A 23619-nucleotide genomic window follows, 5' to 3' on the forward strand; every position below is an offset into this window, starting at 1 on the left:
ATGATATACTGGTGTGCTATACCTCCACTGTATGCTGTACTGGTGTGTTATACCTCCACTGTATGCTATACTGGTGTGCTATACCTCCACTGTATGCTATACTGGTGTGTTATACCTCCACTGTATGCTATACTGTTGTGTTATACCTCCACTGTATGCTATACTGGTGTGTTATACCTCCACTGTATGCTATACTGGTGTGCTATACCTCCACTGTATGCTATACTGGTGTGCTATACCTCCACTGTATGCTATGCTGTTGTGTTGTACCTCCACTGTATGCTATACTGGTGTGCTATACCTCCACTGTGTGCTATACAGGTGTGCTATACCTCCACTGTATGATATACTGGTGTGCTATACCTCCACTGTATGCTATGCTGTTGTGTTGTACCTCCACTGTATGCTATACTGGTGTGCTGTACCTCCACTGTATGCTATACTGGTGTGCTATACCTCCACTGTATGCTATACTGGTGTGCTATACCTCCACTGTATGCTATACTGGTGTGCTACACCTCCACTGTATGCTATACTGGTGTGCTACACCTCCACTGTATGATATGCTGGTGTGCTATACCACCACAGTATGATATGCTGGTGTGCTATACCTCCACTGTATGCTATACTGGTGTGCTATACCTCCACTGTATGCTATACTGGTGTGCTACACCTCCACTCTATGATATACTGGTGTGCTATACCTCCACTGTATGCTATGCTGGTGTGCTATACCTCCACTGTATGCTATACTGGTGTGATTTCCTTCCTCTGTATGCTATACTGGTGTGCTATACCTCCACTGTATGCTATACTGGTGTGTTATACCTCCACTGTATGCTATACTGGTGTGCTATACCTCCACTTTATGCTATACTGGTGTGCTATACCTCCACTGTATGATATACTGGTGTGCTATACCTCCACTGTATGCTGTACGGGTGTGTTATACCTCCACTGTATGCTATACTGGTGTGCTATACCTCCACTGTATGCTATACTGGTGTGTTATACCTCCACTGTATGCTATACTGGTGTGCTATACCTCCACTGTATGCTATACTGGTGTGCTATACCTCCACTGTATGCTATGCTGTTGTGTTGTACCTCCACTGTATGCTATACTGGTGTGCTATACCTCCACTGTGTGCTATACAGGTGTGCTATACCTCCACTGTATGATATACTGGTGTGCTATACCTCCACTGTATGCTATGCTGTTGTGTTGTACCTCCACTGTATGCTATACTGGTGTGCTGTACCTCCACTGTATGCTATACTGGTGTGCTATACCTCCACTGTATGCTATACTGGTGTGCTATACCTCCACTGTATGCTATACTGGTGTGCTATACCTCCACTGTATGCTATACTGGTGTGCTACACCTCCACTGTATGATATGCTGGTGTGCTATACCACCACAGTATGATATGCTGGTGTGCTATACCTCCACTGTATGCTATACTGGTGTGCTATACCTCCACTGCATGCTATACTGGTGTGCTACACCTCCACTCTATGATATACTGGTGTGCTATACCTCCACTGTATGCTATGCTGGTGTGCTATACCTCCACTGTATGCTATACTGGTGTGATTTCCTTCCTCTGTATGCTATACTGGTGTGCTATACCTCCACTGTATGCTATACTGGTGTGTTATACCTCCACTGTATGCTATACTGGTGTGCTATACCTCCACTTTATGCTATACTGGTGTGCTATACCTCCACTGTATGATATACTGGTGTGCTATACCTCCACTGTATGCTGTACGGGTGTGTTATACCTCCACTGTATGCTATACTGGTGTGCTATACCTCCACTGTATGCTATACTGGTGTGTTATAACTCCACTGTATGCTATACTGGTGTGTTATACCTCCACTGTATGCTATACTGGTGTGTTATACCTCCACTGTATGCTATACTGGTGTGCTATACCTCCACTGTATGCTATACTGGTGTGCTATACCTCCACTGTATGCTATGCTGTTGTGTTGTACCTCCACTGTATGCTATACTGGTGTGCTATACCTCCACTGTGTGCTATACTGGTGTGCTGTACCTCCACTGTATCAGGGACGTTTCTAGGGGCAGGCGACCCATGCAATCGCACGGGGCGCTCAGCCCTGACCCATAGGCGAAACTAAGGGGTGGTCTGGCGGTGCACCGGACCACTCATTAGCCAGTCTGCAGCACGTCTGGTAAGTAAAAGCCGGGAGGTCTAACGTACTACTTGTTAGAACCTCCCGAGCCACGCCTCCCCTGCTGCATCTAAGTTTTACTCCAACCCGGCCTCGCGCGATGTGATGACATCACAGTGCGCGCTCAGTCTCGGCTCTGCGCAGAGGAAAGGACTGGCCTGGGGCTGGGAGCTAGCAGGCGCAGCAATGCAGAAGGAGACGCCGTCGCTGAGAAACAAGCAGCAGCAGGAAGGAGGTAAGTGTGCACTGCGCTAGGCTGGTGGCTGCGGACACATAAGAGAAACAGGAGGGGTCTGGCTGATTGACAAATGGGGGGAGGGTCTGGCTTATTGACAAATGGAGGGGGGAGGGTCTTGCTGATTGACAAATGGGGGGAGGGTCTGGCTGATTGACAAATAAGGGGAAGGTCTGGCTGATTGACAAAAAGGGGGAGGGTTTGGCTGAATGACACAGTGGGGGTCTGGCTGATTGACAAGCAGGGAAAGGTCTGGCTGATTGTCGAACGAGGTCTGTCTGATTGACACACGGGGTAGACTGAGGGACACAAGAGGAGTTGAAGCTGAAAGACACGGGCAGGAGGCTGTAAAGGCTGGAGAGATGGGGCAGGAGGCTGTAAAGGCTGGAGAGACGGGGCATGAGGCTGTAAAAAAGGAAGTTGGAGAGACCAACCCTCAAAAGTGACAAATTGGGGAAATGTCACTGGGACACGCCCTCTCCTAGTTTGCCACACCCCCTTTCCAGGTGCACGCGGCTTCGCCGCATGCAGCAATCCCCTTTCCACACCTCAGTGAGCTGCACGTAAAATATGATTTCATTATTAGTAATGTCACTGATTACATGGCTCAGAGAAGTAAATATTATAATGGGTGGGCGCATTTTGAATTCTCGCACTGGGAGCCAGATTGGCTAGAAACTGCCCTGCACTGTATGATATACTGGTGTGCTATACCTCCACTGTATGCTATGCTGTTGTGTTGTACCTCCACTGTATGCTATTCTGGTGTGCTATACCTCCACTGTGTGCTATACTGGTGTGCTGTACATCCTCTGTATGCTATACTGGTGTGCTATAACTCCACTGAAGTGCATACTCCATGAGCAGGATGTACTTCTTGTGGATTTATTCACACAGGGTATATCATACTGCCACTCACCTGTCAGTATTCCAATATATGCCTTGGGTCCTTGTATGGCTTATCTCCCACAGTGCAACCTTCATAGTGCAAGCAACATGGCTGCCTCACCTGGTACACTCATGGATGTGATGAATAATACATGGACCTGACTATTATGGTGGGACCCTACTCCTAGCGTTAGGATGCTGCACCCACCCATTTTGTGTCATCTCTTCTAGGTGTAACCTATGCCACCCAGGATAATCCTATGTAGTGCGCCCAAGACAGCTGCCTCATCTGGTACCTTTTGTGGGAGGAATTATATATATATATATATATAACCCATGGAAATTATCACCCAAAATGTCTGCACCAACCCTGCAATATACTTATTGTGCTCTCTAGCCTTTGGTTGATCTTAATTATCTCGGTGTGGTTTTGTATTTTTTGCAATACCAAATCCTTGTACAATGTACCATGTTTTCTGATGTCTGTAAAGCAACTTTACGGGAGAAAAACGCTATATAAATAAAATTATTATTATTTTTATTACTTGTATTGATGAAATGTAAATTATTTGAGCCATAAGGAATTTTTTACTTCATGTTTTAAAATAAGATGAGGATATGACAATGCACCTACAAATAAAACTTTTGTTAGTATTTAGTATCAAACCTGCATAATTAACACTGGTATATATACCCATAAGTGGCGGGATGTACCGTATCCTGCATGCGATGCTTAGTACATCCCACCGTGTTTGAAATATTACAGCTAGGAGCTGATTGGTAGATACTTTATCACTATCAGAGGCTTGATACATCTCCTACAAACCACAGAGAAGCCAGATGTTAGAAATACAATAGAACATCGGTTTACTATCATTTTTTTTTTTACATTGCAAGCATAGAAACTCTGATTTACTAAAAGGCAGATTTAAAAACCGCTGCAAAACTGCCATCAAACCAGCCCAGACAGATAAGCTGACTCAGGCAGGTGTGTTTTATGAAGCAACTGCACCGATCCCATCATATCTGTGCAGACCTTTGTGTTTAACATTTTGGATACTTGCAATTGTATTTTTTCTATGGCATCCCCCAAAATGATAGCTAGCTCTAGGACCTTACATTTAGACTGTTAGGGAAAAATAAGGGTGAAAGCATTGGGTCTCCCCAATACTTCACTAACCAGCACTAAGCTGAACAAGCAAGGGCTGGTGACACTATAGTAAGCATGGGGTCCCCCATCATAATGTCAACCAACTCCAGACAGGTCAGCCCATGACTGGATTCCATAGAAAAGTGGGGACCCCCCAAAACTGTATAACCACTGACAGGTGAAATAAATAATATTGATTCTGTTGTTACATTGGCACCTGTCTTGTGGTGGGATAAATTAGGCATCCAATGTGAACAGACAGTTCTTGAAGTTGATGTGTTGGAAGCAGGAAAAAAAGGCAAGTATACAAATCTGAGGCACTAGGCGGGGGTTGGGAGGAGCCATTCGCTACCACCTTTTATTAGGTGGTAGTGTCGGTGTAGCTGCATATCAATTCTATTGAAAATATTGTGTTTGTTAGTCCTTCTGAATGTTACATTGCATTTAAAATGAAATATGCATTAAGCTTTTTGAGAAATTGTGGCATTAGAAATCTCAATGCTTGCCACTCAATGTCAGCCTTGATATCAATCTAAGTAATGATGCATAAACAACATAAGATTGAACAGATGTTTTAACACGATTTTACTAGTCATGTAAAAGTCTTTGTATTTTACTCAAATTATTGTCAGCTCTCAGCTGTGCTGTGCAATTACTTCTATGGTGTATTGTTCAGTTTTATAACATGTCAGAAGTGAGTAGTCTCACAAAGCTTCAAACCATCCAATTAAAACATTTGGGACAACAGATAAACTTCAGGATTTTCAAAAGTGCTTTTAGAAAATAAAACATTGATTCAATGTTATTATCTATCTATCTATCTATCTATCTATCTATCTATCTATCTATCTATCTATCGTGATAGAAGCACTGGAGAAATGTGGAATGGCTTCTATATTTGTCCAAGATTCCTGTCTTAAGTCTTTTAAAAACTCCCAGGAGAAGTCTGTTAGAAAAGCGGATTAGTAATGTCGGCCTCTGTGAAAAGCTGGAATGGGACATGGGGGTGTGGATGTGAGGACAGGGGGGGCTCCATCCACAGGTTACTCCAGGTTTTGGGTCTTATAGCCTGGGAGCAGGCCAATTAGTGGTTTCTCCTGGAAGTGGCTCATAAGAGTTGTGTAATCTCTTGGTGCAGTGTCTCATACCTGGGGGAGCTGGCAGTCTAGCCTGTTCAGAGACACTTGGTTAAAACCCTGTAAGTACTGTGCATGTGCTTTGTTGATGATGAGGGCAATAGGCCCTACCATTGTTATAGCAAGGGAATCTGCTGTGTAGTTAGTGCCCAGCCGGGATAGGACTTATGTTTATATTTTTGTGTGTGTCACAATAAAGACTGGCGCCGACCAGTTTGTATGAGATTCCCAGACTTGTCTCTCTCTCTCTCCTTCCTTCCTTCCTTCCTTCCTTCCTTCCTTCCTTCCTTCCTTTCTTCCTTCCCTTCCCTTCCCTTCCCTTCCCCTCCCTTCCCTTCCCTTCCTTCGTTATTATTCTCCCTCCTTCCCTTCCTTCCTTATTATTCTCCCTCCTTCCCTTCCTTCCTTCCCTTCGTTCCTTCCTTATTATTCTCCCTCCTTCCCTTCCTTCCTTCCTTATTATTCTCCCTCCTTCCCTTCCTTCCTTCCCTTCCTTCCTTCCTTATTATTCTCCTTCCTTCCCTTCCTTCCTTCCTTATTATTCTCCCTCCTTCCCTTCCTTCCTTCCCTTCCTTCCTTCCTTATTATTCTCCCTCCTTCCCTTCCTTCCTTCCCTTCCTCCCTTCCTTATTATTCTCCCTCCTTCCCTTCCTTCCTTCCCTTCCTTCCTTCCTTATTATTCTCCCTCCTTCCCTTCCTTCCTTCCTTCCTTCCATCCTTCCTTCCTTCCTTCCTTCCCTTCCCTTCCCCTCCCTTCCCATCCCTTCCTTCCTTATTATTCTCCCTCCTTCCCTTCCTTCCTTCCCTTCCTTCCTTCCTTATTATTCTCCCTCCTTCCCTTCCTTCCTTCCTTCCTTATTATTCTCCCTCCTTCCCTTCCTTCCTTCCCTTCCTTCCTTCCTTATTATTCTCCCTCCTTCCCTTCCTTCCTTCCTTCCTTCCCTTCCTTCCTTCCTTATTATTCTCCCTCCTTCCCTTCCTTCCTTCCCTTCCTTCCTTCCTTATTATTCTCCCTCCTTCCCTTCCTTCCCTTCCTTCCTTCCTTATTATTCTCCCTCCTTCCCTTCCTTCCTTCCCTTCCTTCCTTCCTTATTATTCTCCCTCCTTCCCTTCCTTCCTTCCTTATTATTCTCCCTCCTTCCCTTCCTTCCTTCCTTATTATTCTCCCTCCTTCCCTTCCTTCCTTCCCTTCCTTCCTTCCTTCCTTCCTTATTATTCTCCCTCCTTCCCTTCCTTCCTTCCCTTCCTTCCTTCCTTATTATTCTCCCTCCTTCCCTTCCTTCCTTCCTTCCTTCCTTATTATTCTCCCTCCTTCCCTTCCTTCCTTCCTTCCCTTCCTTCCTTCTTTCCTTATTATTCTCCTTCCTTCCCTTCCTTCCTTCCTTATTATTCTCCCTCCTTCCCTTCCTTCCTTCCTTCCCTTCCTTCCTTCCCTTCCTTCCTTCCTTATTATTCTCCCTCCTTCCCTTCCTTCCTTCCCTTCCTTCCTTCCTTATTATTCTCCCTCCTTCCCTTCCTTCCTTCCCTTCCTTCCTTCCTTATTATTCTCCCTCCTTCCCTTCCTTCCCTTCCTTCCTTCCTTATTATTCTCCCTCCTTCCCTTCCTTCCTTCCCTTCCTTCCTTCCTTATTATTCTCCCTCCTTCCCTTCCTTCCTTCCTTCCCTTCCTTCCTTCCTTCCTTCCTTCCTTCCTTCCTTCCTTATTATTCTCCCTCCTTCCCTTCCTTCCTTCCTTCCTTCCTTCCTTCCTTCCCTTCCTTCCTTCCTTATTATTCTCCCTCCTTCCCTTCCTTCCTTCCCTTCCTTCCTTCCTTATTATTCTCCCTCCTTCCCTTCCTTCCTTCCCTTCCTTCCTTCCTTATTATTCTCCCTCCTTCCCTTCCTTAATTTCATATTGATCATTGTGAATGAGCAGCACAGATATGAGATATCAGTTGTGTTTAAGAAGAAAAATAAAAATCTAGTCTTAGTTAAACCCAAATGATTTACACTGTTTTATGTGAATTACTGATTGGACATTTATTTGGTCATACAATATATGGTATAATATCTTATATAAGGTTGGAATTATTGTATAATGTTTATATTTGCTATGACAACTGGTATGTACTGTGATGCATTTGCTATGGTAAAACTCTCTGTATGTATGTGTTTGCCTGTTAAGCTAATATTGTAATTTTAAGTGGCGACATTGTATCCATGGTATCGTTGTATTGAATGACTTGTATTGACATGTTGTCTCGGCATTGGGCACAGGTCTGTGACATCATCAGTGGGTGTATCGACTCGGTTCCCGGAAGCTGTTGGTGTCACACGTGGTGGTAGGGATTTAAGGTGAGTTTTTGCTATGTATTTTTATTTCTGAAGACGATGGAATAAAGCATTCATCCAATCGTTGGTATACTTACCTGCCTGTTGGAATATTATTTATTCCAGAGCCGCCGACATTGTGCTATATTTGTGGGATTCTGCTGGAGTTCCTAACAGAGGGTACCAGAGACGAATATTTGGATTTGTACACGCGAGTGCTGCCAGGACTGTTTAATATATATATAATATATATATATATATATATATATATTACACACAAAGGATGGGCTGGTACTCCACTTGAATGCAATCAGAATTACTTGCCTTGGTGCCTTCCTTGAAGTCCTTATAGAACATCCACATACAAAAACAAAAGGTAAATAGGCTGCACTCACAGGTCTGTTGAAATGCAAGAATCACACTGACAACTTTGTCTGCCTTGTTCAACGTTTCAGTCGGACATGACTTTTATCAAGAACACAACAAACAGAGCAGATGAACATTCCTTTATACCAGCATGTCTAAAGTGATAGGCGCAGCGTTATGCTCCACGCTGCCGGGGGTCAGAGTCTGACGTCATCAACGTGCGCCTCCCTAACATGCCAACCACAGCGCTATGACGTCACCAGCGTGATGATGCGCCGCGCAATGTTGGACACTCAGGTAATACACAGGCCTGACATGTCTGGCGCCCCCGGAGTCTTGGAGGAGCCACCAGATAAACAAACACATACAAATACATAACGGTGCACAGATATGTAAATTAAACATGTAAGAATCCGTTTCAGCACTATTGAAACCTATGAAGATAAGCTTGCATGTGTTGTAGATTCCAACACACTAATAACATAAAGAGAGAACATAAAATAGCATTAACTAAATAATCAGAATATAACTATTCGGCTCCTAAAGAGAGAACATAAAAACTCCACACCCAAGTGCTCCTAAGTAGTGACTATCGTAAACATCCAAACATATAACAATAATTGGATGTGCAATCTGAGAACATAAGTTTGCAATCAAACAATTGAAAAAGTCTACAAAGAGTATACAAAGCATATACCAGATACGGTTGTGTTTATGAAAAAATACTCAAACCTTCTAATGTCGCTATGTTATTGTGAAAACATGACCTACATATGGCCAAAAGAATGAATAAGATGCTGCTAGTGTTCACAGAGGAACTAAAATCATAATGCATGCTGATGAGAAAATCTCAAAAAAGTAAAATATGGCAAAATGGGAATAATACCAACATTGTCTTTATGAACCAATGTGAAAGTAACTGAGGGTAGGAATCATCTATAGTCCACCCCTCCAACAGTTGTGTGGTCATAACAAAAACAGGAAAGTGTCTGTAAGATATCAAATTACCACAAGGGGACGGAAAGGAGACTGAAGAATGACAAAAAATGGAAAAAAACATGAAATATATCAATCATGGCCAATAAATAAATTATAAGACCAAGTACTATGTACAAATAGAATAAGCAAATCATGTAGGAAAAATAACCACATTGTAAAATTGTTGTTGTCCATCCCTGAGGTAAACCAGATTTCATTAGGAAACATGTATATAACATCCGTCATCTCTCAACGAGTGTCTCCCATGATGTAGAAGCGGTATTTTGGTTAATATTTCACAGCACCTGATCTTCTCTGAAGGTCTCCCATTCAAGTACTATTCAGGCCCAACACTGTTTGGCTTCCAAGTTCAGCTGGGATTGGGCAGAACCAGTGTGGTATGGCTGTAACAAATTTCAAACACTCCACACAGATGACATCAAGTTAGAAGATAAGATATTGATGTTTAAGATCGTTGCCTGTGCGTATCCTGGAATTACCTCACTAGAAAACTATCTTATCAAAAAGAGACAATATTGTCAACTCACCAACATAACACATCATGACTGAAAAAATGTGAATAACTTATACAACCTGAAATCACACTCAATGTGCAAATCACAACATCAATCATATAATTCACTATTAATCAAAAAATGAACCACCGACAAAGCAACGGAAACTGAAAAAAAGGAGAAAAAAAAAAGGGGGAAACAGATTGTTAGGAGAAATTGTTGTTTGTCCTCATCCGATCACAAAAAGCAGGAAAAAGATAAAGTTTAATTCAGACCAAAAGGTGTAACTTATGGATGTAACTTAAAAGGTTCAACTTATGGATCCATTGAGTCTCCAACTGTAGTAAACTCTTCTCATGGTCACCTCCTCTCTAGTCTAGTGGTACAAAGTCGATGATTCTGTAAGATAAAGTTGTTAAAGATTGCCGGTTCTGCTTAAAGTGGCGAGCAACCGGTTGCTCGACTTCTTTTCCCGATAATGCTTGACGTATGGCAGTACAATGTTGAGCCATTCTTTCTTTGAATAATCTGGTAGTTTTTCCAATATAAACAAAATTACAAGGGCATTTGATCATATATACCACGTATTTACTAGTGAAGGTCAAGACGTGTCTGATGGGGAAACGCTTGCCAGAGTGGGGATGTATAATGTAATTGCCAGGGTCCATGTAACTGCAGGTTGTACATCCTGTACATTTATAACAGCCCGGTTTTCTGGACAAAAAATTGCTGCCCCCTCCTTCGCTAATATATATATATGTTTAGCGTCGAGAAGCACTTATTCTTTGACAACAAGCCTATTTTTCAGCATGTGAAATTTTTCACCAGGTATGTAGATGATATATTTATCCTTTGGTCAGGCACTGAAGAAAAATTTGTGAAAGCCATGACACAGATCAACTCTATGCATGAGTTTATCAAATTTACATTTTAATGCATTACCACCTTTGTTCTCTTTCTTGATGTGCTGATTGAATAGAAGGGAGACAAGTTTGAGACAAGAATCTATCACAAACCCACTGATTGCAATACATTATTGCATGCTCACAATCATCACCCTGTCTCTTTGAAGAAGGGATTACCATACTCTCAGTATTTACGCATCAGAAGGATTACCACTGATAGGGCTGTAGCGGAACTTGAGATTGATCAGCAAATTCATCAATAGAGGATACAATTTGAAGGAATTGACAGATACCAAAACCAAAGTGATGAAGTTGACCAATGAGCAGATCCGTACCCCAAAGAATAAAGCCAAGGAAATTAAAAAAACTGTTTTTTTTCCAATACTCATAACACCATGAGCCGTTTCATCAATCATACCTTCAAAGATCTATGGCCGATCATAAACACTGACACCAACATCAAATCCTTAAACCATTCATCTGTGATGATGTGTAATAGGAGAGCCAAGAACCGTAAGGACTGGCTGGTTCATAATGACGTCTCGCAATCTTTTCCTTCCCAAGACAGCAATTTTTTGTCCAGAAAACCGGGCTGTTATAAATGTACAGGATGTACAACCTGCAGTTACATGGACCCTGGCAATTACATTATACATCCCCACTCTGGCAAGCGTTTCCCCATGAGACACATCTTGACCTGCACTAGTAAATATGTGGTATATATGATCAAATGCCCATGTAGTTTAGTTTACATTGGAAAAACTACCAGATTCTTCAAAGAAAGAATGGCTCAACATCGTACTGCCATACGTCAAGCATTATCGGGAAAAGAAGTGGACCAACTGGTTGCTCGCCACTTTAAGCAGAACCGGCAATCTTTAGCAACTTTATCTTAGAGAATCATTGACTTTGTACCACTAGACAAGAGAGGAGGTGACCGTGACAAGCGTTTATTACAGTTGGAGACTCAATGGAACCAAAAGTTGAACACTGTTACTCCTTTTGGTCTGAATGAAACTTTATCTTTTTCCTGCTTTTTGTGATCGGATGAGGACAAACAACAATTTCTTCTAACTGCTGTTTACCATTTTTTTCCCTTTTTTTTCAGTTTCTGTTGCTTTGTCGGTGGTTCATTTTTTGATTAATAGTGAATTATATGATTGATGTTGTGATTTGCACATTGAGTGTGATCTCAGGTTGTATAAGTTCTTCACATTTTTTCAGTCATGATGTGTTACGCTGTCGAGTTGACATCAAGCAATATTGTCTCTTTTTGATAAGATAGTTTTCCAGTGAGGTAATTCCAGGATACGCACAGGCAACGATCTTAAACATCAATATCTTATCTTCTAACTTGATGTCATCTGTGTGGAGTGTTTGAAATTTGTTACAGCCATACCACACTGGTTCTGCCCAATCCCAGCTGAACTTGGAAGCCAAACAGTGTTGGGCCTGAATAGTACTTGAATGGGAGACCTTCAGAGAAGATCAGGTGCTATGAAATATTAACCAAAATACCGCTTCTACATCATGGGAGACACTCGTTGAGAGATGACGGATGTTATATACATGTTTCCTAATGAAATCTGGTTTACCTCAGGGATGGACAACAACAATTTTACAATGTGGTTATTTTTCCTACATGATTTGCTTATTCTATTTGTACATAGTACTTGGTCTTATAATTTATTTATTGGCCATGATTGGTATATTTCATGTTTTTTTCCATTTTTTGTCACTCTTCAGACTCCTGTCCGTCCCCTTGTGGTAATTTGATATCTTATAGACACTTTCCTATTTTTGTTATGACCACACAACTGTTGGAGGGGTGGACTATAGATGATTCCTACCCTCAGTTACTTTCACATTGGTTCATAAAGACAATGTTGGTATTATTCCCATTTTGCCATATTTTACTTTTTTGAGATTTTCTCATCAGCATGCATTATGATTTTAGTTCCTCTGTGAACACTAGCAGCATCTTATTCATTCTTTTGGCCATATGTAGGTCATGTTTTCACAATAACATAGCGACATTAGAAGGTTTGAGTATTTTTTCATAAACACAACCGTATCTGGTATATGCTTTGTATACTCTTTGTAGACTTTTTCAATTGTTTGATTGCAAACATATGTTCTCAGATTGCACATCCAATTATTGTTTGGATGTTTACGATATTCACTGCTTAGGAGCACTTGGGTGTGGAGTTTTTATGTTCTCTCTTTAGGACCTGAATAGTTATATTCTGATTATTTGGTTAATGTAATTTTATGTTCTCTCTTTATGTTATTAGTGTGTTGGAATCTACAACACATGCAAGCTTATCTTCATAGGTTTCAATAGTGCTGAAAAGGATTCTTACATGTTTAATTTACATATCTGTGCACCGTTATGTATTTGTATGTGTTTGTTTATCTGGTGGCTCCTCCAAGACTCCAGGGGCGCCAGACATGTCAAGCCTGTGTATTACCTGAGCGTCCAGCATTGCACGGCGCATCATCACGCTGGTGACATCATCACGCTGTGGTTGGCATGTTAGGGAGGCGCACGTTGATGACGGCAGACTCTGACCCCCGGCAGCATGGAGCATAACACTGCACCTATCACTTTAGACATGCTGGTATAAAGGAATGTTCATTTGTTCTGTTTGTTGTGTTCTTGATAAAAGTCATGTCCGACTGAAACGTTGAACAAGGCAGACAAAGTTGTCAGTGTGATTCTTGCATTTCAGCAGACCTGTGAGTGCAGCCCATTTAGATACATAAATACATACGTGTGTGCCAGTAAAGTCAATGACTGATGTTAAAGTTAAAATATAAGTTTCTTTTTATGCTACTATGTACTAGAAACAAAGACATTAATTACTTATTAATAGGGATGTGCAGGCTCGGATAGGTTCGAGTTTTGTCCAGGAATGATGATGTTCGTCCATGCTAGATGACGTTTTGCCTCTTTCTGAGTTCCGTTTTTTTGGAGGGAAAAATCCGAACACCACGTGCAAACTCGAACCTATCCGAGCCTGCACATCCCTACTTATTAACAATAAAACCAATTATGGCTAGGAGTGTGGTTATAAAAGCATAGATGTTGAAGGATAGGAAAATATAGAAATAATATAAGATACAGATGTGTTCTCATACATCTAGTGGTAAATTTACTAAAGTAAGAGTTTTTAGCATATGGATATGTTGCCCACAGCAACCAATCAGATTCTAGCTATTATCTGTTAGAAGGTGCTAGTAAAATGTTAAGCAGAATCTGATTGGTTGCTATGGGCAACATCTCTTCTAAAACTTACTTCTAAAAACTCTAATTTTAGTAAATATACACCCTAGCCTCAATACACCATGCAGAACAACTTGGCTGGCAAGTGTGAGCCACTAGGTTCAACCAGGGGCTAGGTACACTTGAAAGTGAGACCTCTTCTACTGGGCTAGCACTCCTCCTGCCTGCCCCAGGTGATTTTACTTAGTATTGGTCCTGTGCATTGCAGTACACACATGTAATAGACACTATGGCCCTGATTCAGACCCACTCGCGAGCGGCTGTCCGCTCGCAAGTGGGTCGATGTTCTGCACTGAGCATGCGCACGACGGAGGGAGCTCCGTCGTGCACATGCGCCAGACGCGACGAGCGAAGGACTTGATCAAAGGGGGCGTGTCTGATCAAAGGGGGCGTGCTGTCGATGTTGATTGACAGCACGACCCCTTTGGTGGGCGAGCCGGGGGCGTGCCTCCCTGACGGGGGCGTTCCTAAGGGAACGCCTACCGTCAGAAGCCGGCCCACTGACATCACTAGTGATGTCAGTGGGAGTGATTTTGGCTCTGATAGAGCCAAAATCACTCCGGAGCTTGCGGTTAAAAACCTCAACCGCAGGCTCCGGCTCGCAGTTTCGATGGTCGCGATGGTCACGACCATTGCGGCCATCAAACTGCACGCTCGTATAGGCTGTGGGTGGTGACCCACAGCTATACGAGCGTCCAGGAGGACGCTCCATTTTTCTGGAGGGCGGCCCTCATTCAGAGCGTGCGCTCTGCTCAGAGCGTACGGCTCTGAATGAGGGCCTATTATAGGTAAGCCCTACATAAATTTAGACAATGTGTCAGTATTAGGGATGTGTTCAAGGAAAAGAAGAAAAAAGTACTCCTCTCTACGGGCACACCTCATGTAATGATAAATAAATTCTAACTTTTATTAATTATAATGAAAATATGTAGTTTAATCGCATTGTAATAAAGGCACATGGGTTTAAACAGTTGTTGGACAAATATCCTGTTGTGAGATACAGGAAGGTATATTTACGCCGACAAGCAGCACTGAGCATTCAGTCTGAACTGTAAATCATTTGTTTAGTTTGTAAATTCTTATACTTATATGTTCTCCACTATGTGGCGAACTGTAATTCTGTATCTCACAATAAATATGACAATACACAAGCAACAAACAATAATAACCATTAGAAAAAGTACAAGTAAGTAATCATATGTGCCATTAAGGCATACATGTCAGCAAACATATGGGTGAATAAAGGCACATGAGCTATGACCATTTATAATAAAGTATCCTGTTGTGAGATCCAGAGAAATGACTTCACATTAATAAGCAACACAGTGTACTCCCTGTCCAGGCAATACAATAGCTGCTATAGATTATATGCAGAAATCATAGCGGTTTGGACTATGGGCCTGATTCAGAGCCGGACGCTATTTGCGGTCCGTTAGTCCAGAAAATAGGGGTGGCTTTTCAAATGAACCGTTCGCTCTTTGCGGTCTGTTCACGCCTCTATGTCTGAATGAGCGAACAAAACATGCGGTCGTTTTTTGGATAACTACGCCCCCTGGCCGCTCGCATCCTACGTCATGTCCGCTATTTATTAGATTAATCGAGTACATCGACCAGCGTATGAACTGCTCGCTATTCTTGTGGATGCTTTTTCCTACCACAATCTTGCGAGCAGTTCTGACTATAAAATAACCCAGTGACGTGGTAAATGACGCTGCTGTATTAATTATGCACACCCATAAAACGCCCGTTTTGACCTTTAAGCACGTCTGCGTTCGGATCTCCATTCCCCATTTTCAAGCACCTTCCCCTGTTACCACCCACATACGCCTCCTCCTGTCACTCAAAATAGCAGACATTCGCTATTTAGCGAACAAACGATTTTCGGCCGCACTGACTGGTTCGCGCATGCGTATTACGATCCGTACGCATGCACAGTTGTGCAAACATCGCTCGGAACGAACGAGCGGCCGCTTACGAGCGGCTCTGAATCAGGCCCTATGTGTCATGGGTTTGATCTGTAGGTTCCTATACAGGTGTCCTCCGCTGTATAAGGAACAGTAGCTCAGTGTCTCACAATAAAAATACACAACAACATATAATAAAAAAAAAATGATAGTTGGAAGATGTGCTAGTAAGTGATCGTATATGCTGTTTAGGGCATATATCGGTGAACATACAAGTGAAATAGAGGAACTATGGTAAATTACACACAGATAAAACATTTGCACCTTGGACCAGACCTTGTGTCACAATATTTTTGATTGGTTTATAGGGTGAGGCGTCCCTCAATTGACGGGGAAAATTTTATTTGATTTGTCAGGTAAAGATCATTCAGATGATGTATTGAACACAGTGAAAAGCAGTATCCGTGTATTTACGTGAGAGAGCCTCTGGCGAAACGCGCATCAGGCACCGCTCCACGAGTACCTCTGTGTGCACAGAGGACCCCTGCACCACCAGACCTGTGTCCACTGGGATTTCACAGCATACCACTGTCAGGTTCTTTATCTCAATTCTACTGCTCTCTCACTGGCCGCGGATCCATGCTGACACCCTGCAATGCTCAGCAACAGGGTAAAGCTGGGAACAAGCACCAGCAGCAGAAGCAGATCTATTTTCCTTAACCGTGCCATTGCATAGGGACTCTCATCTCCAGTCTGATATTGGATAAGACTGGAGAAAGCAGATCACAGTGTATCTAAATACACGGATACTGCTTTTCACTCTGTTCAGTACATCATCTGAATGACCTGTACCTGACAAACCAATTTAAATTTTCCCAGTCAATTGAGGGACGCCTCACCCTGTAAACCAATCAAAAATATTGGTCCAAGGTGCAAATTTCTAATCTGTATGTAATTCACCATAATTACTCTATTTCACTTAATTGTTCGCTGATATATGCCCTAAACAGCATATACGATCACTTACTAGCACACTTTCCAACTATCATTGTTTTTCTTATTTTATGTTGTTGTGTGTTTTTATTGTGAGACACTGAGCTACTGTTTCTTATACAGCGGAGGACACTTGTATTGGAACCTGCAGATCAAACCCATGACACATAGGGCCTGATTCATACCTGCTCGCAAGTGCATTGTGCTTGTAAGCGGGTCGAAGGTGGCCCATTGTGCACATGCGGCGTGTGCACTACACGTGCGCGAGCTCCGGAGCGAGTGCAAAAAGCACTCGCTACGGGACTCATTACAAAAGGGGTGGCTGTCGATGTTGATTGACAGCTCGCCCCATTTTGTAGGCATGGCCGGGGGATGGCTTCACAAACGGAGGCGTTCCCTTGCGAACCAGTGATGTCAGTGGGAGAGCCTCCGGCTCTATTTGAGCCAGAAGCTCTCTGGGGCTTGCGGCCACGAGACCCTACCAAAAGGGTCTCATCGCAAGCCCGATGGTCGCGTTGGTCACTCTTGACCATCGCGACCATCATCATGTTGCTTGTGTATTGTCATATTTATTGTGAGATACAGAATTACACTTCCCCACATAGTGGAGGACATATATGTAGAAGTATTTACAGACTAAACAAATGATTTACAGTTCAGACTGTTTTGATTGCTGCACCTAATTTTCAGCAATTATTGCATTTCCCCTTCCCTGGCTTAGGCCCTGATTCAGAGCCGGACGCTCTGACCAGAGCGCTCGCTCTGAATCAGGGCCCACCTCCATAAATATGGAGCGTCCTCCTGGACGCTTGTATAGCTGTGGGTCACCACCCACAGCATATACGAGCGTGCAGGATGATGGTCGCGATGGTCTTGACCATCGCGACCATCGCCACTGCGAGCAGAAGCCTGCGGTTGAGTTTCTCAACCGCAAGGCCAGGAGTGATTTTGGCGCTATTAGAGCCAAAATCACTCCCACTGACATCACTAGTGATGTCAGTGGGGCCGGCTTCTGACGGTAGGCGTTCCCTTGGGAACGCCTCCGTCTGGCAGGCACGCCCCCGGCACGCCCACCAAAGGGGGCGTGCTGTCAATCAACATCGACAGCACGCCCCCTTTGATCAGACACTACGAGCGTAGGAAAGTCCTTCGCTCGGCGCGTCTCGCGCATGCGCACGACGGAGCTCCCTCCGTCGTGCACATGCGCAGTGCAGACCATTGACCCACTTGCGAGTGGACAGCCGCTCGCGAGTGGGTCTGAATCAGGGCCTTAGAGTGAGCATCTGCAATCCCCCCTTATTCTGTATCTAAAGCAAAATGGAACTTGGAATGAAAAAAGCTGCGGTGGCTGCATTGTAGAGCTGTGTACACAGATTCTGAGACTCAGTAACACACAGGTAAATAAGTGTTGTATATCAAATTAAGCAGCACTGTCTGCTGGTGCATACATACAGTTGTTGCATCACATTGCGACCTAGATGCATTTCAGGCAATAAAAGCTTGTTGACCATCGTATGAATGATAGAGTGTATGTGTTTGGGACAGCCTTCACAGGGCCTGTTTGTGTGATAAGGTATCTGACTTAGGGCTTGATTCAGAGCCGCTCGCAAGCGGCCGCTCGTTCGCTCCGAGCGATGTTTGCCCAACTGCGCATGCGTACGGATCGTAATACGCATGCGCGAACCAGTCAGTGCGGCCAAAAATCATTTGTTCGCTAAATAGCGAATGCCTGCTATTTTGAGTGACAGGAGGAGGCGTATGTGGGTGGTAACAGGGGAAGGTGCTTGAAAACGGGGAGTGGAGATCCGAACGCAGGCGTGCTTAAAGGTCAAAACGGGCATTTTATGGGTGTGCATAATTAATACAGCAGCGTCATTGACCGCGTCACTGGTTTATTTTATAGCCAGAACTGCTCGCAAGATTGTGGTAGCAAAAACCAACCACAAGAATAGCGAGCAGTTCATACGCTGGTCGATGTACTCGATTAATCTAATAAATAGCGGACATGACGTAGGATGCGAGCTGTGAGGGGGTGTATTTTTTCAAAAGACGACCGCAAGTTTTGTTCGCTCATTCAGACATAGAGGCGTGAACAGACCGCACAGAGCGAACGGTTCATTTGAATAGCCACCCCTATTTTCTGGACGAACGACCGCAAATAGCGTCCGGCTCTGAATCAGGCCCTTAAAGTATTACATTGGTTAACTACTTGAAGGGGGAATAGATGATTCCAAGTCTCAAGTGAAACACTTAATAACACTCTTATCAGTAAATGTTCTAAGAATTGTGTTTGGTCGAGTTTTGCTGAGTAGAAACTTTATTATCCTCTCTGAAACTCAGGTAATTTTAGCCAGCTGAAACACTCAAATTTTCAAGAATTGTGATTAGCTGAGATTGTGTTTTCGGATGGTGTATGTGATCGAGATTTCTCACCTGCGTTAATTGAGTCTGACCGCAGCCAAACTGTCCGGAACAAGCAGACTGCAGTGAGATATGCGCAGTGAGCCTTTGTGTTTATACTAGAAATAAAGGGTTATATATAAAAAAAATGATCTAGGGTTCCCCCCAAAAAGCATAACCAGTTCTGGGCTCCTGAGACAGTCCTGGTTCTTAAAATATGGGGAAAAAATGAGTAGGGTCACCCCATATTTTAAGAACCAGCACTGAGCTCTTGAGTCCTGTTTTTAAAAATAAAGTGGGGAAAATGGGTTTAATTCCCCCTATTTCTAAAACTAGCACCAGACTCAGGGTCTAATTCAGACCCGGCCGCAAGGATGCGTTCGCATGCAGCCTGTCGATGCAAAAATTTGCTAATGACCACATATGCAAAGTAACCGCAGCACAAAAAGTAGACACCCAACACTAGATAATGGCGCCTACTTCCCTTCACTTATGTTCTCACAAGACAGCGAAAACATCGATAACATCGGGAACCATCAGACCCACATACACAAGTTGTGGTTGACCTGACCCTACCACAGACATTGCTAGTGATTGTGTGTGTAACTAGACGTTAGGATGTGTATGCCATTGCTGGGGCCTAATTATGCACACACCTGATATGGCGTCTAGACGCCCAGGCACGCCTGCAACTCTATGACCAACCCCCATCACCAACCTCAAATGGTCACTTCCTGTCAATCACTGTATGAAGCCTCTGCGTGCCATTACAAAATATTGTAATATTTTATTTTATAGGTCTTCACCTGGGGGACGGCAGCCTTTAAGCTCTTTTACGTGGCCACCACCACCCCAGGGCTTAGGCATCTTTGCCTGGTGGGCACCAACACACCAGGGCTTCAGCATCTTTGCCTAGTGGGTGGCAGCCTGTGTTAGCTATTTTATGTGGCCACCACCCACTAGGGCTTCGGCATTTTCACCTAGCGGGCAACAGCCTGTGTCAGCTCTTTTTCATGGCTGCCGCCCACTAGGACTTTTGGCATCTTCGTCTGGCGGGTGCTAACCCGCCAGTGCTTCGGCGTCTTCGCCTGGCGGGTGCCAACCCGCCAGGGCTTCTGGCATCTTCACATGGGGAGTAGCTGCCACCTCTCCAGGGCTTCTGTGGTCTTCTTCAGGTGCCGCCGCCTCCAATGATGTTGCGAGTCGTGATTGGCTCGTGGCGGCCATGTTTGAAAATCAAAGATGGCCACCACAAGCCAATCACAGCTCGGGACGTCATCGTCGGCGGCACCTGGCAGCTGTGGGACTGGCGCCTGTGCCCACCAGCCATTCTGCCATGTACGGCAGTGGCGCCCATTTCAAAAATGGCTCCTCAGCGCCATTTTTTAAATTCAAAGATGACCGCCATGAGGTGCCATTATTACAATTTGCGCTGCTGCCGTATTCGACAGAATGGCTGCGGGGTCTAGATCCTCTCCGATCCAGGACGGCCGCCTACGCCAGCACCGCCGTCAGACCCTCCGCCTCTGCTGGGTCCCGCTGACACCTGTGCTGCCACCGACAAAGCCAACACCCGTGACCCGCCAACACCCGTGCTACCGCCGGTGCTGATGTCCCTGACGCCGCTGATGTCCCCACCGCCACATCCGTGTCCCCGCCGCTGCTACCATTGTTTTTTTCCAACGCCGCTATCGCCTGCAAACGATGGCCATCTTGCTGCACCCAAGTGAAGCCACTATGACTACACCTGCTGGAGACTCCTACTGAGGCTGCGCAACAAGTTGAAAAGTCCTATCTCTACAATGGCGCATTCTTGAGGTAATAGTTTAAAAACTGTAACTTTCTAATTTACCTGAACCACAATAGCTACCTAATAAAACAAACCCCAAGTCTAAATTTCACCTCTACCCTGAGTTATGCCTTCCCAAAAATACTCCATAGACTATAGCAGAAAGGGTTCCTAATTGAGAATGTCAGAAAAAAAACTGACAGTTGGAGCTTGAGATTACCCCCATGTCCTCATTTTTTATGTTTTTGTCCTCAAATTTAGCATGCAGCACCGTGTGACAGTTCTACCAGCCCGTACCAAATTTCAACTCGGTACCTCCTATAACTTTTGAGGTGTAGCCCCTCAAACACCCTGCCCCCCCCTTCGGAATTCTCTATGGAGAAATCTGTTTTTTTAGATGCAGCCTTAATATAAGGGCATGACTGTGCCCTTATAATATATATATATATATATATATATATATATATATATATAATCATCCAAATAGATAGAAAAATAGAGAGCACTCACCAGGGTCTTTGTAGAATGATAGTTTATTCACAGAGAATTAATACATACTCCAGTCGATGTTTCGGTCATAGCACATGACCTTCATCAGGACAGGAGCATCACCAAGAGAGACAAGATATATATATATCTTGCCTCTCTTGGTGAAGCTCCTGTCCTGATGAAGGTCATGTGCTGTGACCAAAATGTTGACTGAAGGGGTATGTTTTCATTCTCTGTGAATAAACTATCATTCTACAAAGACCCTGGTGAGTGCTCTCTATTATTCTATCTATTTGGATTATACATATGCGGTCCTACAACTAGGACTCATGCGAGGTGACACCCCAGGCATTTACGCTTCCATGACAGTGTGTGCCAGCCACCCCTTGGAGATATATATATATTAATAATTGCATGTCAGAAGGCACCGTGTTGACAGCTGTTGGATCACTCGTGATGAGTGGTGAACATTTGGTAGGATATATGCAGATGTGTGTATATAGATAGATTATAGACATATAGATAGATAGAGAGAGACAGGCAGACATTGTGTATGTGTGGGCATTTTGCTGCCCATCTATTGGCATAATAATACAGCGCCCAGAACAAATCATGCTACCCATCAATTAATGATGTTCTTATTCACTCAAAAACCACTTGTTCAGTTTTGTTTGCCCATGTGAGTGTCCAAGTTTGCCCATGTGAGTGTCCAAGTTTGCCCATGTGAGTGTCCAAGTTTGCCCATGTGAGTGTCCAAGTTTGCCCATGTGAGTGTCCAAGTTTGCCCATGTGAGTGTCCAAGTTTGCCCATGTGAGTGTCCAAGTTTGAGACAGAGCATTTTATTTGGCACTTGGGTTGAATAACAGCATCACACAAGTTAGTCTGATAGACTGTGAACCCATGGACGTGCATAGAGCTAATTCAGATGAAAATGATTTTCAATAAAACTTGTTGATGATGAAATATATTACAGGACTTAGAAACTGCAAAGCATTAGCTAGAACTGCACCAGCCCATAACAATTGTATAATTAAAAATAAATGAGAATGTGTCACTGAATAACTTGATATGTTTTAGCGATGTAATCATAAAAGTAACGCTAATTACTCTTTATTTTTAGTCTTATTTGTTAGGTTGCACATTCATTTAAATAATTACATTCTTATTTAATGACACAGCAGCCCTGCTTTTCCTTATGTTCAACATGGAGGGGAAAAAGGAAACTCCTCAGTTATAAGTAGAGATGAGCAGGTTCGGATCTAAGAGATCCGAACCCACCCGAACTAAGGGGATCCGAGTCTGATCCAAGCCGGCTCTGATGTTCCCGCCTTACTCGGATCTCTGACATCAAGGCAAAACCATAGAGATGATAATCTCGTGGCTCGCAAGCTTTCGTCTCTATATATAAGGGACGCAGTGGGCGCCATTTCACTCCGGCTGTGGAGACTGAACAGGGAGGGTGGGTAGTGTAGGGCTGGGGAGAGGTGCTGTGCTGTGTCCTGGGCTGTTGCTGATCCATCTGGGCTGGTGCTGTCTGCTGCGTCCATCTGGGCTGGTGCTGTGCTGTCTGCTGTGTCCTGGGCTGGTGCTAATCCATTCTGGGCTGGTACTGTGCTGTCTGCTGCTCCCATCTGGGCTGGTGCTGATCCATCTGGGCTGGTGCTGTGCTGTCTGTGTCCTGGGCTGGTGCTGATCTATTCTGGGCTGGTGCTGATCCATCTGGGCTGGTGCTGTGCTGTCTGCTGCGTCCATCTGGGACCAAGTTCTGTCAATTTATTTTGTGTGTGTGTGCGGGATAGGCTTAGCCACACAATATACAGCAAGTTGCAACCTAGTGCTGCCCAACTCCAGTTGTCATCAATCTGTGCTCTGGGCCCAAGTTCTGGAGCTGAAAAAAAAAAAAAAGTCTTTTCTTGTCTATGCATGTTAGGATTAGCTGCACGAGATCTTGCAAGTCAGCAATGCAACCTAGTGCTGCTCGACTCCATTCGTCATCAATCTGTGCTCTGGGCCCAAGTTCTGGAGCTGAAAAAAAAAATTGTCTTTTTTTTGTCTAATAAATAATTG

The 23619-nt window shown here is 43.8% G+C and overlaps 1 protein-coding gene and 2 pseudogenes across 1 annotated transcript in view; 1 reads left to right on the top strand and 2 right to left on the bottom strand.

Moving 5' to 3' along the window:
- The window catches only part of PTH2R (parathyroid hormone 2 receptor), a 496129-nt gene that overhangs the window by 74316 nt on the left and 398194 nt on the right, over positions 1–23619 (bottom strand). The window lies entirely within an intron of this gene.
- On the bottom strand, positions 9564–9682 carry LOC148511983 (5S ribosomal RNA; annotated as a pseudogene).
- LOC148511984 (5S ribosomal RNA) lies at positions 12076–12194 on the top strand (annotated as a pseudogene).

The sequence above is a fragment of the Taudactylus pleione genome, unplaced genomic scaffold (assembly GCF_031769625.1).
Source record: "Taudactylus pleione unplaced genomic scaffold, aTauple2 ptg000286l, whole genome shotgun sequence".
Taxonomy (NCBI): domain Eukaryota; kingdom Metazoa; phylum Chordata; class Amphibia; order Anura; family Myobatrachidae; genus Taudactylus; species Taudactylus pleione.